This window comes from Caloenas nicobarica, chromosome 3 (genome assembly GCF_036013445.1).
Source record: "Caloenas nicobarica isolate bCalNic1 chromosome 3, bCalNic1.hap1, whole genome shotgun sequence".
Taxonomy (NCBI): Eukaryota; Metazoa; Chordata; class Aves; order Columbiformes; family Columbidae; genus Caloenas; species Caloenas nicobarica.
Genome location: NC_088247.1, coordinates 107,055,573 through 107,071,006, shown reverse-complemented (window position 1 = coordinate 107,071,006; position 15,434 = coordinate 107,055,573). Strand labels below are relative to the sequence as shown.

The 15,434-nt window shown below is 37.4% G+C and overlaps 1 protein-coding gene across 21 annotated transcripts in view; it reads left to right on the top strand.

Moving 5' to 3' along the window:
• NRXN1 (neurexin 1) overlaps nt 1-15,434 on the top strand; it is a 739,204-nt gene that overhangs the window by 237,431 nt on the left and 486,339 nt on the right. The gene's annotated exons all lie outside the window — the stretch shown is intronic.

The following is a 15,434-nucleotide window of genomic DNA, read 5'->3' as shown; positions in this document are numbered from 1 at the left end:
GCTGGACTGGAATGAACCAGCATGGGATCTAGTGGATCAGGTGAAAGCTACTCTGCTGTGGGGAGAAGTACTTTACAAAACTATTAGAGTGTTAAGCAAATGTAGGTGTGCTTTTCCAAACATCACGCCAGACATTAAGAGGATGATTTAATGTCATTTTGTGAGTCTTGAGTGAAGCCAAGGAATGCTCAAAATTACCTTGTCCTAGCACTACTCACTTTGGAGATCCAGGGTAAAGTCCGGAATTTCAGTAGAATCTTTAGCAGTAGTTTTTCTTCTTTCTGAAACAGTTCTTTAGTAATACTGGGTGAATGGATTTAGTCATTTAATGGCTCATTTACTGTGAGAGGAAGCCACTTGACACAAAAAAACCAAAAAAAGAGTGAAGAAAAGTTCTCTGTATCATAGTATTTTGAGGAACCAGTGCAGGCTGTTGTTCAGCTGTGCTGCACAAACAGGCTCAAAAAGTGGAACATGAGGCAAGAAAATAAAAATGGGGAGACCGAAGTTGCCTGAATAAAACAGTCTGTGTTTATTTGATAGCAGCATGGAAAAGGTGCTTATTAATTCCATATTGGGGGAGTAGGGAAATAACCAAGAGTCAAGACAAAACATGAGCTGCATGAGCTGCCCCCGAATACATCAAACAGTTGTGATTTTGTGTCTAGCAGATTGGTGAACACTGCCTGCTTTTTCTTATGAAATAGAAACACTTCAATGTGCATTTTGTCTCCATAGCCCCAGACTAATGTACAAACAAACAATCCTTGAATAATAAAATAACGAAATTATCCTTGAGTTAAATTGTGTTTTACCTCTAAATTTCAGTTTAGGAATCCAATGAAAACAAACAAAAGTAGAAGAGAATTAGGAAAGAGTGGACAGCTAGTCTGCTTATTTTTTGTTTAATGATAATTAAGCAGAATTTTAATGATGGATATACCTTTTTATTTTAAACCATTTACAATTGTGCCACTGTTTCATTTGAATACTAAGGTATAATATTACCTTAACAATAGTACTGAGGGCTGGGATTCTAATATACTTTCAACACAGCTTCCTATTAGTACCAAAACTGAATGCTATAGGGATCACAATCAAAACCCTTTGTGAATCTGTAGGGAGTTGGAGCCTTGGGGAGAAATATAGATAGCAATTACAGAATGTTTTCTTGATTGACAGATGCAGTAATTCCCTGTTTCACTGCAAGTTCAGAAAGGTTTCAATAATTTCATGAATGTAATAACTGACCTGATGTTTCAGTGATGAATGCTGGAGTGTGTTGTGAAGAACTCTTCAATTTTAATTAATTTGAAGGTATCTAGTGTAGTCATCTAATGGCTTTAGAAGTCTAGTGACATGTACTCAGAATCAAATGTCTTGTGTATTGGACATAAATGGCTTTACTAATTTTCTCGAGGTGCTATAAAATGAAGAGAGACTTTAGAAAAGCAAAACCGTATGCAGCAGTCCAAAGAAAACACTAGGTTGTAGAAGAAAGTTGAATTACTAGCTTATAGAGCTCATAGTGCATTTTCTGAATGTATAGTGATCCTGTCACTCTGGCTACTGCACCGTGTCATTTTCCTAATGTAGGAAATATAAGACCCAACCGGCCTCTGGGGCTGTTTGCCTAAACAGTGGAACAGTAATTACAGAGAACTCATGAGGCATGGATGGAGGGGGGAAAACGTGGAGGTGGCTTGTAAGAGCATTTGCGTTCAAATTATGATTTGAAGCAAGTTTTCAGTTATGCTATAGGGAAGAACAAGAATTTGCCTTATTTCTTCTGAAGGGAATGCAAAATGTTTATTTTACTTACAGTTTGCGTAGAATTTTTCCTACGCTGCAGTTTTTTGTGTTCAAATAGTCAATCCAGTTATACTCCTGTGTGGGACCAACAGTCGTGTTCAAGCTGTGCAGGAGGAACCAGCCTGTGACTCCTGCTGCTATTGACACAGGCTTCAGTCTCATATTTTTTCCTTCATTGGTTACGAGATTGAAACGTGTACAGAATAGATGTTCATTGCCAAAACATTTGGTGCCAAGGATAGAGACTCCATTGCTTCTTCCCCTTCCCTCTCAGGCCTATAGTTTAGTGCAGTACCAGTCTTCATGCCTTGACATGCAGAGAAACTTTAGAGCCTGCATGCAGATTAAATTGTTGAAAAACAAAGAATAGCTAAATCTGAGTGTATCTCACCTTCTCTCTTTTGATTATCCTTTGTGAGACATGTTAAATTATTTCTTGCAGTGGTGTTTTTTATTTGTGTTCTTTGCATGATTACTTTGTTGTTGTTTTTTCATCATATCCATAGGGCATGAAGCTGTAAATAATACTAAGCTCCTGTGCAGCAATAATAAATATCGAAATATGTTGGCCAGCTATTTTAAAGAAGTTAACTGAGAAGTTAAATTACTTGTTGGAATATGTTTTGAAGATGAAGCAATGTTGCTGACAATGTTACTATTTCTAGTGTATTTCTATACTTTTTTCCTACCCTTTCCGTCACCTGAAAAATGAGATGTTAAATTTTCTCTTAGATGCATCTAATGATGCAGATATGCCAAATTATCTATTCTTAGACATATTTGTTGCATGAAGAACAGGATAAAGTATCAGTGGTGTAAATGTGCTGTCTTCAGTGGAATTTACCAACATGACCCAGACATGACAGCCAATCTTTCCTCTAAAATGCCCAGACAGCATAAGAGTCCAATTATTTTTATACTCTGCTAATCTTTTGCTTTTATAAAAAGACTATTGGTAATCTCAGTAGGAAGGCCTCCTTATCAAGCAGTTTCAAAGACTTGTGACTTCTGAAAAAATAAAGATTAGTAGGTAATACTGAATTAATGGAAAAAGAAATAGTCTTCAAAAAAGTAAATGGATAACATTTATAATACTGATGATTTTGCCACTTGCAGAAGTTTTATGGGATTTTCTCAGATTTGATAATGAGACATTGTGATAGTTAGAAATCTTCTATAGTTTTACAATACATGCTTAAAATGTTCCTTTAAAGATAAATTTAGACGTCTCTCTTTTATATGTTCATAGCTGAAAATAAAGCAGTGCACATTGCTAAATACAATTTAAAAAAAGAAAATAGCTCAGGAAACCTACCTATCATGTTTTAAAAGTCTCATTTAAAAATAAAAAATTTCTATCAAGAGTAGGTCTTGAAATCCTTATTTTGATATAGCTTACTGGTAGTGTATTAGAACATAATTAAACTCTTTTAACAGTACATATAAAAATTCATTAAGTATTTACAGGTGAAGTCAGCATATGTGGAAGAAACATGAAAGAGCTTTCTGATCCTGTGGCTCGTTTGGACGCTTTTAATCTAGTCACTGATGGTGGCTGAAGGCAAGTCTGAGAATAAGATACCAAAATAAATACTAAATACACCAGAAGAATGCATATTGCTCCCATTCCTCTTTTCATAGAAGGCTTTTTAAAAAAGAAAAAAACAAAACACAGTTTTGGTTGAATTATTAGTCATGTGACAGTGAATTAAGATGAGAAAGCTCAAGTAGTGTTTTTGGCTAATGGTCTGTCTTTGCAAAGTTTTGAAGTGCTTATATATCTAGAACTTAATCTGTAAAAAAAAAAAAACTTCTTTTAGTATTTTTAGCCAACATAATAGCTCCTTTAACTTTCTTTAAAGAGAAGGTAGTGTAATGGCTGTCCTGGTTTTGTTAAAAGCAAGACCATTTTCTCTTTTAGTCAATTTTCCTTTCAGCTAAGTTCTTCTAAGTAACTGCACCTTTCTGAAGTCGGCTACATATTTTTGTAAACAGACATAGCAATGGAATGCAAGGTTGCGTATTTGCAAGGAGGAGCGAACTGAACAGGTGACTAAAACTGACCAACTAAGTATTCCATCCCATCCACGTCATACATCATATAAAGATGGGAGATCACGAGAGTCTTGCTCTCTTCGACCACGGCCAGCATCTGGAGAGGACCCTGCCTGTTGTCTCTGTGATCCGAGATCTAGTGACAGACCCTGCATCCCTGAAAACAGTTCGGGTTTGCTGCAGAGTCCAGCCCAGGACTCCCGGGTGCCTGCCCTGCAGCTGCTGGAGCATTGCTGAGCTCTGCTGGCAATTTCAAGATCGGTTTTGTATATTTTGTATTATTTTCTCTATTTTATTAGTAGCAGTAGTAAAACATTTTAAACTTTTTTCCAACTTGCAAGTCCTCTCTCTCTTTGCCTCTCTTTGCCCTCCTATTGCCTTTCCTTAGTGGGGAGGGAGGGATGGGGTGAAGAGGGTAGGGGGAAGGGGAGGGGGTTAACAAAGCATCTGCCACAGTTTATTGTTGCCCTGCATTAAACGGTGACAATGGCATATCAGGAATTTCTTGTTTAGATCAAAAATTTCTAGCAGGTAGCAATAGGCCATAAGCACATCTCTCTGCTCATTATTTTAAACAGCGTATTGTTTCAGTTAAGACTTCAGCTTTTCAGGTCTCCTTTGTTGCTGTAGGATTCTTTCATAGAATATAATCCTAATATACTCAGTAACTGAAAAACATATTTCTTTGTTTTAAATGTGAGAGAAACTCTCTTTATTAGACGATGGTACCCTCAGAGGGCTGAAAAATGTGGCAAAAAATTGTTTTCATATTGAATTTCCCCATGTTTATAGGAAGACTGAGAGTTGTAAATAGCTTCTTCCAAAAGTATCTTAAAGACCAACAGAGTCCCACTGTTTATGTGTAGACATTCCTTCAACAATGCGGTCTTGGGCACAAATTTAAAAAATGGGGCAGTTGTGTATAATATCCTCTAGAAGATGTTTGTTTTGGTTTCCCTTTGTTGAATAATTGCTGTGGTACTTACTCCTGAGACAAATGCTACATATTCATGTAATACCCCTCTGATACCAGTGCAAAACTGGTATCATACCATTGGTATAATACCACTGGTATAATACCATTACAGCAGCCTTCCCTCTGCATCTCTGGAAAACCCATTGTTACACAGGGCTTCTTTTAACAGGAGTTAATTAGGACCAGAAAATTGCTTGGGTTTTTTTATTGCATCCAAGCCCCACAACATGCTGCACTAATCCCACAGTGCTGTGTGGTGCTGTGAGAAGGGTGTTCAGTTGATGTTTCAGAAGTTTTTTTATTAGCATTGGAAATGTTCTTTGTCAGATTAATCAACTATTTAACTCTCTCTGCATATTATGACAAATTCATGTAATGTGTTAGTTTAGGATTATTTTCTTCCTTATTCTCTCATTTGAAATGTATGTTAAAAATAACACAAAGTCAAGGCAGTCTAAAGTATTTCGTGTTCTCCTAATCCACATTTTTATTTACAATTGTGATAAATGAATGCAAGTCTTCAGGAAAACCCTCATTGAGGAGTAAGGCGATGTTGCTTTGTACAAGGAGCAGACCAGAAACTGGATTTTTTTACTTTTTTACTTAGGACACAGCCTGCTTTCAATTTTCACAAGAAGTGCACTTGTTTTTTGTGCAGCTCTCCCCTGAAAACACAGGCAGAACAGAGTCAGCCCAAGATTAGGAAGAACTTTACCTTCCCTGTGTCATCACTCAAACCAGATTCATTTTGAAACTTGCATTTGCAGCAGTTCTATAGTTACAGAGAGAAAATTCGAAACATTATTTTCTACTATCATAATGTCAGTTTTTCTACCAACTCTGCTTTCTGTAAGCAGTCTAGTATCGAAAGCCTCTGTGCATCTGATCCTTTGAAAGCTGAAGATCTGTATTTTGCAGTTGAGCTGCAAAGTCAGTGTGAGCCTCAAGGCCTGGAAAAGCCCTTTGGTAAGTTGTTTGGAAAGGTGTTTACCTTGGTAGGCTGTCTGAAGCCTGTATTTGTTGCTATAATGCTAGCCTGATTTTCCAACAGCTCTCCAAAATCTCCCATTTTGTTTTAAGGCAACAGTAATGTTGAGTAAAACTAGTTTCTTTTTCTGTGAATGTAGAAGTGTTATGAATATTTGGCATTTTGCAGTTTATTAAAAACTTAAGAATGCCTTTAAAATTATGATGTCAAACTTTGAGGTTTAGAGTAATTATATGAAAGGCATTGTGTCACTATGATACAAACTGCAGGATTTTCTTATCTACTTTTAATGATAACACTGTTTGTAGGAAAAAGATCCACTTATTTTCACTTTCTAGCAGTCTAGTATTTAATCTACACTCAGATGGCATCATTCCTAAAAACTCCTGCTCACTTTAAGCTTCTTCCCCAGTTGCAAATTTGCTTTTGAAGTGCATACTCGATGTGATTAAATAAAAGGAACTGAAAATTAGTGAGGAAATTGCATGGTCTAGCCATTTTAGAAATGAATTAAAATTGCTGTTTAGCAAAATGGAGTAATTTATCACTTAGTGTTCACTGTAAGTCATTTATCATGAGTGGCAACTCTCGTTTTATTGTAATCCGAGAAGGTGGGGAGGGATACATTGCTCTAGTTCATACTTCTTGTTATTAGCAACTAATTTAATGATTGTGTGTTTAATAAAACAGGAGCTAGAAAAGCTTTTCCGAGTTTCTCCTCTGCTATGGTAACATGATATTTTACATGACATTTTATCACTTATTACTGTTAAATTCTTGTCAGGTGGAATTTTACTTTGCACTTCATTTTACTTTAATATATACTAGTTTAACTTGTATGTTGGATACATGTAGTGCAGACTTTTGTGCCCAGGATTTCAGGTATAGTGTCTTTTTGAGATAAACCATCTACTGAGAGTGGAGGTAATAAGCAGAGACTATGGTAGTCCAAATTAGTTGATTAGAACAACTAACCAAAGTCTTTACTTCCCTTGTCATCTTTTTCGTGCAGCATTTGCTCCTGAAGAAGATCTTGAGATGGCTCACCAGCTCCTTGGATCTTTGGAATGAATAGACAGTGATAGAACATTTTTCTGCAAAACGCTCATTTGAGATAGTAATAAGAAACCCTTGAGAAATGATTCCTGTCTCCTTCAGAATAAGTTGCTCTTGCTTTTAAATATTTTGTTCTTGTGTTAGGCTAGCCATGATCATTTCATAATGGACTTATTTCCTAATAAAAGAGGAAGAAAGTAGGGTAATGTGACCAACTTATTTTAGAATGCTTTCTGAAGCTGGTACCTGCTGGTTTTGTGATACACACCGCATCTTCATCTTTCTGTAACAACAGCAGCTCTTTTCAGACTAAAAGTTCCCATTCTCAGTGTAGCTCTTTGCTTTTAACGACCTGTGAGTGCAAATTTCGTTATTTGCTGATCTACATGTAATAAAGGCTTATCTTGTTTCTTACTCAAAGTTTGCTTGAATATTAAAGCAATAGATTGTGCAAGGCACTTCTTAGTATGCTGATAAGATGCTCAAGAAGAGCATTTTCAGTTCCTGATAGAGAATCTATTCCACCATGCTGTATCCTTTTCAGTATATACCATATTAATAGGGAAGGGACATGACGTGGAGGAGAGGAAATTTTTTTTTAAAAAAACGAACAAACAAACAAAAAACCCCCACAAAAACACCAACACAAAACAAACAAAACCCAAAACAAACAACACACAACAAAACAAACAAAACAGGTGGATTTTGAATCATGAACCTCCTTTTCTCCCTAAATTGTTCCCTTGGAATTTTCTGCAAGGACTTGTTTAGAGGGCAAGGAAGAATAGTTGCTAAAAGGAACAAAAGAATGTGAGAAGGGAAGAATGGGATATTCTTTTATTAAAAAAAAAAGTGAGATAGGAACAAAAAACTGATAGTATATAGCAATAACGGTGCTTCTAAAAATTAATTCAACCCTAACTGATAAACTAGACCATCTATACTCCATCTGAATTAATAATTTCTTAGGTTTTATCATAATTCCATCCTTTTTTGCTGGTTTCATACTTAAGTCTTGGTTTGTTAAGCGGACAGTAGTAATTTGTTTTTTTCTTTGAGTGCCTGCATGATTTGTTTAAGTATAAAATCTAGTAGGCCTGTTTTATGTAACTGGGAAAGAAATTAAGGTCAAATTAAGATATAAACTTTAGAAAAATACAATCTGTGTAGTTTTTCATCTTAACATCCAGTGAGTGATCTATAAATGGAAGGGTATGGGCTGGCCTTCTAAAAGGGGGCAGCATGCTCAGAAGCGTTGTGCATGATGCATCCTAAGTACATTCTGGGTTCAATGGTACATACCTTATGTCGAGATAATTCCCCTTGTATGTAATGGCAAGCCATTAGTTTGGTATTACTGTGAATTTTCCAGTTCTTGATGTTTACAACAGAAGTAGCAGTTCAGACTGTCTTGTTTTGTTTTATCACTCATCCTTGTTAATGGTTTTGTCTACATGCTATTTCAGTATAATTTTTCCTGTTTGTGTTACTTTCTGAAAGACTTCATAAATAAGAAAATGGTGTAACGGATAAATGTTTGAATTTTAAATTGCCATGAAATGGAGCACAAAAAATACATCTGGGAATGTACTAGACTCTGATTTCGCATAATTTGTTTATTCAGTCCATATTTAATGTTTTGAAGATTGTGCAGAAGGAACCTGGCCCTTAGAAATAGAATATTGCAGGTATCCACTTATTCTGTCTTTGAAAACAATTCTTTTGGTAGGTAGACAGACAGAAGCACTCTATTACATTTTGTTTGTATAATAATAGATTGGTTTGTCAAATGATATGGGTCCTTGGAATTTTGGTATCTTCTGTAAAGAAATATTGCAGCTATCATAAATAGCTTTGACTTACTCCCTCTGAACAATTTTCTTTTACTCTATAGTCCCATTACTGTTACTACCTAATAAGATCAGATCATCCAGACATATGCATTTAATTTAGATAAGGCATGAGCACACAAAGAAATCATTGTAGAATCAGCCAGACCTATGTTGTGTTTTAATACTGCCAAGGAGGAGGCTAGGTATGCTGTAAAGCTTAACATACTCTTTATGTAGCATTGTAAAATCTGCTAAGGCCTGTGGAAGGTATGTATTCTGGACATTCTATCAGACTCTGAGGACTTAAATGATTGTCTAAAGAAATGAATATTAAACTGTTGTTGACTCAAACAGGTCAAATTTAAAGTAAGAAAATAGGAAATATACCCTTTCTGCACTAGCAGTGCTTTAGTAAAACGTGTGAATCCTTTCTGTGTCACAAATACATTGTCTTTCTATATTTATGCCTATCCAGTTATTCAGAAATGTAACTACTGTAACATGCAATAATTTAGAGTACTCAAAATTCAGAATCAGAACATGTTAAATTCAGTTACTGGTGTTCATATTATCTTGTGCTTTTCTATGCAGGTAATTATATTTTAGTCATTAAATGAAGTGCAACACTTCATACTGGCTAGAATGACTGCCATGCATTTTTAATCGTTTCTCTAAGTGTCATTAAGTGATAATTTGAAAAGATAAACAAACAACCAGCAGCATACACAACTGCTTATGAATAAAGCCTGTTCTTAATTTTCTTTTTAAATCAACAAAGGCTGTGGTATAAAGTTTATATTATTTTTTTCAGTCTGTCCAGTCTAAATATATAGTTTCATATCGACTAAAATAGAACATCTGCTTGACATCAGAGAGTTGATGCAGGAATGGTCACCAGTATTGCTTTATGGCTTTTCTATCCTGTGTCAAATCAACAAAACATTTTGACTTGTATGCAGCTTCTGCTGTATGTCTGCTACAAATTCTCTCTTTTTCAGTGACAAATGACAATAAAGTTTTGTAGCCTGGTTTCCTATTCTTGATTTTTCTTAATCTTTGCTAGCCTGCACTGAAACCACACAGTGACAGAGCTGTGGCTGGTTTAGCTTCTGTCTTTCCATTTCATAGTTGGGTATAGCAAGTCACGGTTGCAGCATCTAATCACTTTCCAAATGACAATGCTATATTGAGAGCAAAGATCTCTGAGGTTGCATCCAAGTGATCATGAGAGAGAGTTTTAATTTTTCAGGAGGAATGCATTGGAGGAATGTGGAGATAGTTGTCGCTACCTCCCCTCCCTTTGAATAATTTCTATATTATGTGCAGTTTGGCCAAACTAGAATATTGTCATAGTAAGTATTATTTGATTCTCATGCCATGAACATCTCTTCAAAACATATGGAAATTCTTAGTTTTATTGAGACACTTCCTGTGAAAAGATGCTATACACTTAATTTCCCTTTGATTGTTTGAATCCAGTACTTTTGGGGATTCATTTTTCTGTAATGCCAAGAAGTATATTTTCAGTTGTCAGATGCCTGTGGAAAAGTATTGTAGCTCTTAGCACCTACTGAAAAATGGGATGACTATCTAGTTGAGTATACAGATGGTCTCATTAGCTGCTCAGTCAAGCCCTGTGACCTTTTGTCTGTCAGACTTTTTTTTTCATAGCAGTAAAACTCATCAGAATAAAAATGAAAGTTCTTTTCACTGTTGATACCGGAAGTGAATTTCCTAATATATCAAAATTTTGCAGAATCATTTAAATGTTTTCAACCTTAGCTTCCTGAAAGCCATTCACATTGGAAATCTCAATGTGTTTTACTGAAAACATAGTAACTGCTGAGAAAAAAGGGAATTGCTGCTGTACTTACAGCTGGAGCTCGCATGGAGGAGTTATTGGTAAAGTCTTAATTCTCTTCAGAAACGAGATGCTGAAATTTCCAGAATTGCAAGACATCACATCTGAGCTCCTAGCCATCCTTGTGCTCCTCTGTGAGCTGGCCTTCCAGCAGCATCTTAGGGGCCCATAATTACTAAAACCTTAAATAGTGAAGGAAATGGGTGAAATTGAGCTAATCCAGATCAGACATGATGCCATTCAGTCAGGGTGCCCATAGTTGCACCACTTCAAGTTTGGAAGGTGACATCTTGAAACCCACAGAGGGGAAGGTTCCTGACTCTGCAGCCCATGGGCCTCCTGTTGTTGGATAGGAACCTGCATGGGCATCTGGCAGCTGGTCAAGGTGGACCCAACACAGCCCTTTCAATTTTGTTTAAACTGTGGCTATATTTACAGTCCGACGTTATAATTTTGCTTGAATGAATACTCCAACTTGCCTGTTCAGGTCTCTCTTTAGGAATAATTTTAAAAATATGTGCCTGGCATGCATTTACATTCCCATGCATTTTCATGTCTGTGTGAATGATCGGGTTTTACAGAAGTAGTTTACAGTGCATAATATATATACCTAAACATTTTGCATGTTTATTCCTTTATGTCCTTCAGCTTTATGTTACATTCATTAAATAGATGGGACAAAGCTACACATACTGAGTTGCTGCATTTAAGTTTCATCATTTGTCTATTGTAGGTATTCATGCTGGTTTAGTATGCCTTTGCAGTAAGCATCTATACCAAATAAATTTGCTCTTGAGTGTTTTATGCTCTTATTAAATATTCATTAAATGATATGCATGGTATTCATGCAATCTGCTGCTTAGTGCACTGAAACCCTGTAAAATGTATTGTTTGTAAATTCTTTATGCAGGATGAGCCAAGATTTTATTTCTCTACTGAAACATGTCAGGGTGCAGGACATGTTGCTATCAGTGTAGTGTTGTTCTGTATGCAGGACTGATCTGAAAGGTTTAAGACCTGGAGAATGGGCAGAGCAATTCCTATGTGTCCTTACTACAAGCCGTAGGGTCACTTGACCTGCTGTTCATTATAGACTAGGAAGGGTTATGAGCAGGGTAAGTGTTTTCTTGCTTCTCTGTTGGTAATGTCAAAGGTAAAAAATAAAGACCTTTTGGCCTTAGTCATGCATGTGGAATCGAGCTCATATCTCAGTCAAGTTCAATAAAGCATAATGTTTGTCCTAAGTGTCAAAAATTTCTAGAATCATAGAATCATTTTGGTTGGAAGACACCCTTTACATCGTCAAGTCCAACCATAACCTAACTCTAGCACTAAACCATGTCCCTAAGAACCTCATCCATATGTCTTTTAAACACCTCCAGGGATGGTGACTCAACCACATCCTTAAGCAGTCTTTTCCAGTGCTTCACAACCCTTTCCATGAATAAATTTTTCCTAACAATCTGGACCTTCCCTGGTGCAATATGAGGCCATTTCCTCTTGTCTTGTCACTTGCTACGTGGGAGAAGAGACCAACGCTCTCCATGCTACAACCTCCTTTCAGGTAGTTGTAGACAGCGATCAGGTCTCCCCTCAGCCTCCTTTTCTCCAGGCTGAACAGCCCCAGTTCCTTCAACCGCTCCTCATCAGAGTTGTGCTCCAGGCTCCTCAGCAGCTTTGTCGCCCTCCTCTGCACTCTCTCTAGTACCTCAGTGTCCTTCTTATGATGAGGAGCCCAAAACTAAACACAGGATTCAAGGTGGGGCTTCACCAGTGCCAAGTACATCACTTCTCTAGTCCTGCTGGCCACACTATTCCTGATACAAGCCAGGATGCTGTTGACCTTTTTTGGCCACCTGGGCACACTGCTGGCTCATGTTCAGCTGACTGTTGATCATCACCTCCAGGTCCTTTTCCACCAGGCAGCTTTCCAGCTACTCTTGCCCAGGTGTGTAAAGTTGCATGGGGCCATTGTGACACAAGTGTAGCATTTGGCCTTGTTGAACCTCCTACAATTGGCCTCAGCCCAACAATCCAGCTGGTCCAGATCCTTCTGTATGGTCTTCCTAGCCTCCAGCAGATCAACACTCCCACCTAACTTGGTGTAATCTGCAAACTTACTAAGGGTACACTCAATCCCCTCATCCAGATCATTGATAAAGAGATTAAACAGAACTGGCCCCAATACTGAGCCCTGGGGAACACCACTCATGACCAGCTGCCAACTGGATTTGGCTCTGTTCACCACAACTCTTTGGGCCTGGTCATCCAACCAGTTCTTTATCCATCTCAGAGTATACCTATCCAAGCCATGAGCTGCCAGCTTCTCCAGGAGAATGCTGTGGGATATGTTGTCAAAGGCTTTACTGAAGTCTAAGTGCACATTATCTGCATCCACTAAGTGGGTCACCTTGTCATAGAAAGAGATCAAGTTGATCAAGCAGGACTTGCCTTTTGTAAACCCATGCTGACTGGGTCTGATTGCTTGGTTGTCCTGTATGTGGCATATGATGTCAGTCAAGATGATCTGTTCCATGACCTTCCCTAGCACTGAGGTCAGACTGACAGGCCCGTAAATTTCCAGATCCTCCTTCAGGCCCTTCTTGTAGATGGGTGTCACATTTGCCAAATTCCAGTTGACTGGGACTTCCCTGGTTAGCCAGGATTGCTGATAAATAATTGCGAGTGGCTTGTTGAGCACCTCCGCCAGCTCTCTCAGCACCTTTGGATGTATCCCATATGGTCCCACAAACTTGTATGCATCTAAGTGATGTAGCAGGTCGCTAACCATTTCCCCTCGGTACCCTTGGGTGGATCCCATCTGGCTCCGTAGACTTGTGTGTGTCTAAGTGGTGCTGTAGCAGGTCACCAACCATTTCGCCTTGGATTATTGGGCCTTATGTTGGATGAAAGTGGCCTGATAATAAAATACAAGACTTATTTTAACTGCTTTTCTCTCCGTAATAAGCATTAGTCAGAACACCTCTAAGAATGTAATTTTTGTGCAGAATGGAATTTCATGTAAAAAATAAAAATCTCAAGACTCCTGTTCTCTTCAAACTGAGAGAGTGAGACACCAGTTGTGTTGGAGCTTTTTTCATCATGTAACCACTTCCATTCGCCATACGCCTGACTATCTTTGAGTTCCTCCCCAGAAAGGAGACTGGGTTTGTCCATGGAGGTACCAGCTGTCTAGATATTACAGTCTTACTGAAGTCTGGGTAGGATGTAGTGCATTGTGATGATACTTGACTTCTGTATATGTGTGGTGTCTGATGAATGGCCAATACAGCAGTCTGTGTGCTGTGTGCGATCAGCTACTTCTTGTAATAGAGGAACATTGCTTAATCTGACACTGGAGACTGAGGATTTTAGTTTGCTTTTGGTTTTGAGAGGTGTTATCAACAGAAAGCAGGGAAAAGCACCCTTATGTGTACTCAAAGAGGTAATTTTTGTTTTTGTTTAAAATGTGTTTATTTACAAAATAGGCTTAGACTGTGAAATCTAGCTGTGGGTTTACTGTTGCAAACTGATTACTCACGTTTGGGGTAACATACTACTGAAGCCTGCTTTGGGCTGTAAAGAGAGCATATTAGATAAAGAGTAGCTTTGGGTTTTTTTAATGTAATAGTCTAACATGATTTGGCTGCTGCCACAGGGGAAAAAAATGAAATCCAAAGAATTCTGCATGAAATCTGTGAGAAAACACTTCAAAATAAATATAGACCAATAATTTTTAATACACTTATTACAAAGCAAAGTTCAGCCAAAATGCAATCACTGTCTGGAGCCCCATCTGAAGTTACTTTGCGATACTATCTGAATTTACTATACTCTACTACATAAAGAGAAACATTGCGAATATCTAGCATCAGTGTTAATGTGTAGTCTACTGTGGGTGACACAGAACAGCAGAAGACAGATATGGCCAAGGACTTTAAAAAAATAATGCGCTCTCACACCTGCTTTTTGTGTACTCTATCAATCGCTGTCTCTTTTAAATTCACACTGGGCTTTTTCCCCTTATCTATATGTTGATACATCCGTTTGGGTTTTGTGCTGATGGTATCATAGACTAATGTAGGCGGCTGCATTCTGGAGACTGAGTTTATTAACAAGAATAATGAAATTTGACATCCTCAGGTTTTCATTTTTTTCATCCTTACACTACACCAACATGTACAGGTTTGCATTGAATTTTTACTAGCACTTATTATTAGCTAAACAAATAACTTCTGACTTCATATCGCTCTAAACCCTGTAGTGTAAGGTCAGCATATATGTTCATCTGTAGAACTTAAGGGGAGAACATTATCTCCATATATGTTATACTTGCTTTTCTGATGAGTCTGAAGGCTTAGCCTCTGCTGGTTTTGTTTCTCAGTCACCTTCAAGATAAACTAAGAAAATAACCTGTATGGTACATACTGGCTAGTAGAAGTACATCGCCCCGAAAACCTATTTGTTTATTTATGCATGTTAATTTGCGTTCTGGCATGATGATATGTACAGGTTTGAATGAGGTAGATTCTTAAATGAGTGGTTTGTAGTTTTGGTTTATTCAAGACCTTAGGCCAAAGCACATTGAGCTATCTAGGTTATTGATTCTGTTTGAGATGCTATGATTTTTTTAGATCTGGATTTTGACTGAAATAATGCTTTGGTTTGCACATTCACCTAATTGTTGTGTATTTAGATGTGTTTGAGATCAGATTGCCTAAATAACATTAACGTGATTGCTGATGCAGTAACTTTTCAGAGCTTAATCATACCCATGAAAATTCTGTAAGAAAATAGTTTAAAATATGTTAACAATAAATTTTAGTTATCATTTTTCTTCATGATTTGAAGTGT